General features: G+C 31.3%; 1 protein-coding gene and 1 non-coding gene across 2 annotated transcripts in view; one reads left to right on the forward strand and one right to left on the reverse strand.

The window, feature by feature from the left end:
• LOC132254432 (photosystem II CP43 reaction center protein-like) overlaps positions 1–2,500 on the reverse strand; it is a 9,503-nt gene that overhangs the window by 6,138 nt on the left and 865 nt on the right. Inside the window, 1 exon segment of the mRNA XM_059740035.1 lies at positions 1–2,500. This exon segment is cut by the window's left edge and continues 3,844 nt beyond it; it is cut by the window's right edge and continues 865 nt beyond it. The gene's annotated coding sequence lies outside the window, so the exon portion shown is untranslated.
• Positions 121–194, forward strand: TRNAD-GUC (transfer RNA aspartic acid (anticodon GUC)). The gene has a single exon. It is a non-coding gene; the product is annotated as a tRNA-Asp (tRNA).

The following is a 2,500-nucleotide window of genomic DNA, read 5'->3' on the forward strand; positions in this document are numbered from 1 at the left end:
AGTGTATAATCAATATATCACTCGCGTCTCTCTTATAATATAAGATGGCCCTTCTAAATAGAAATGGGTTGAATTAAATCATAAGAATATGTGGGCTATGGCTATACACCTTATTTCCCTGGGATTGTAGTTCAATTGGTCAGAGCACCGCCCTGTCAAGGCGGAAGCTGCGGGTTCGAGCCCCGTCAGTCCCGACGGATCCAATAAAAAAAAATAAAATAGATTTATTTATCTATAGGGGGATGCTTATTCTTAATTTATATTTTATTTATATTATATATATTTTCTTTCGAATTTCTCATCAAACAAATATGGGAATTTCCATTACTTTAACTAGTACCGATTGATGGGAGAGAGACATATGTGCATTAGTACAATTATTGGTAGCATTATATTCGGGTATCCAACCGTGCTGGGTCTGGGTCTGGCTTTTTCGATTACTCCTGATCCGTGTAATGGAATAGAGTACCATATCGTTCCCGGGAGCACATACACAAATAGAATTCGTTTTTTGTACGATACAAAAACAAAATGAATTTAACATAGTTACCCTAATAGAATACTTTTCAAATTGAACCTATCTCCTTTTCTGGCTCCGATTTTGTGTAACTTCAATTACTAATTTTAATTTGAAAGAATCGATCTCCTTCAAATTTCATACTGACCTTTTGATATATGAGTCCGAGTACTAATCCAAGGAAAGAGGATATTAAAAAAAAAAAAAAGATCAAACAACGATCCCACCACTCTTACCAAGGTAATGAATAATCTTTTTTAGGGGTCCCATCGAAGAAAGAACAAACTCTAAAATAGTGAATTTTATGGAATATTAGATCTTTTATACCAGGACTCATCTTTATCACCCTTCTTTGTCTTCCAATAAAATTAGATCATTAAAAAACGTAGTTTATAACCCCTATTCCTTTTTTCCATTTCACTTCTATTGTTTGTTTGGGTTTGTAATCAATGGAAGTGGAAAAGCGGTCAGATGATACTTTATCTGATAATTGTACAAGGAAGGCAATAGGTTATAGAAAAAAAGAGTGGATAAATAAAGGAATTCTTGAGTGGATCAGGAATAAAATTTTTGAGTCGGTATGGATAAAAGATCTTCCTATGTTATACTATTCAATTCTCGACGATGAATCAATTTGATAGCTCAGATATTGTTATTCATGATATTGATCCGATTCAATATCATCGAGATGTAATTCATCCCATTGAATTTACATTACAGGCGAAAGATTTATCATCTCTATGGGATTAAATCCCGAGTTATTGCGAAAAAAAAAAAATGAAACGATGATATTATGGAAGTAAATATTCTCGCATTTATTGCTACTGCACTGTTCATTCTAGTTCCTACTGCTTTTTTACTTATCATTTACGTAAAAACAGTTAGTCAAAATAATTAATTTGAATGAAACTGAACTTCTTAGTCCTTATCAATAATTGAAGAAATAAAATGAAAAGGATTCCATTCCAATTTAGTGTCTTAAATGAAATGAGCGGACTAGGATCAGCAGTATTAGTATTCTAATAGTATTCTAATAGATAGATAGACTGGTAGAAAGATTTATATATAAATCTTTCTACCAGTCTATCTATTATTCTATTATATTTACTATTATATTAATGTTATTTAAAGTTGTACTGTATAACATCTTAATATAGATCAATCCACGATATGTATTTTCATATATGTAGATATCAATTACATATATGTACATAGCACCCCAATTCTATTTCTTTGCTTTGATTTGTATTGATTACAATCAATTTGAAATAATCGAAAGTGAACTCTTACTCTTATGGGTCTAATTCCTAGATTTCTGATTATTTCAAATATGAATCCTGGTATCCATCGAAAGAATCAAATCAATGAAGGAAAAACAGTATGGGCATATATAAAAGAAAACCAAGTAATCTTTTTTTTAGCATTTCAAAGAAGTAATTGATTGAGCCATTGATAGATGATCCAGGGAATTATATGATAACTTCTTCGGATTTCAAAAAGAAGTATAGTAAAAGTAAAACCCACCGATTTTGAACCTTTGAACTATGATTTGAAATGAGTCGATAAAGCATAAATCCAATTTTTTAAATAATAAAACAAGTGGTAAGTCCACAATATGGGACTCGCCCAAGACAGGATCTTATTATGTGTAATATCTCCCTGGACAACCACCATGTCTATGTTCTTTCCCATAGAAAGTGCGTATCCACTTAATAACAGAACGACTTCCTCTTTCTCTTTGAACAGTAAAGAGGGAAACAACTAAAACAAATAAGAAAAAGGGTCCGTTGTTCCTCATTGTCCATATAAAATTCTGGTAAGAATCAGTTCATCGAAATAGAAAATTTAGGAAGAATAGAATTCAAATTTGGCTGGAATAAATTTCCTATCATCTGTATCCCTTTTACTTTACTTTCGAAATACAAACATGGGAATCGTTGAAATATTCTTTTGATTGAAAAGGTATTATTCATATAATACATT

Source organism: Vitis vinifera, chromosome 10 (assembly GCF_030704535.1).
Source record: "Vitis vinifera cultivar Pinot Noir 40024 chromosome 10, ASM3070453v1".
NCBI lineage: Eukaryota > Viridiplantae > Streptophyta > Magnoliopsida > Vitales > Vitaceae > Vitis > Vitis vinifera.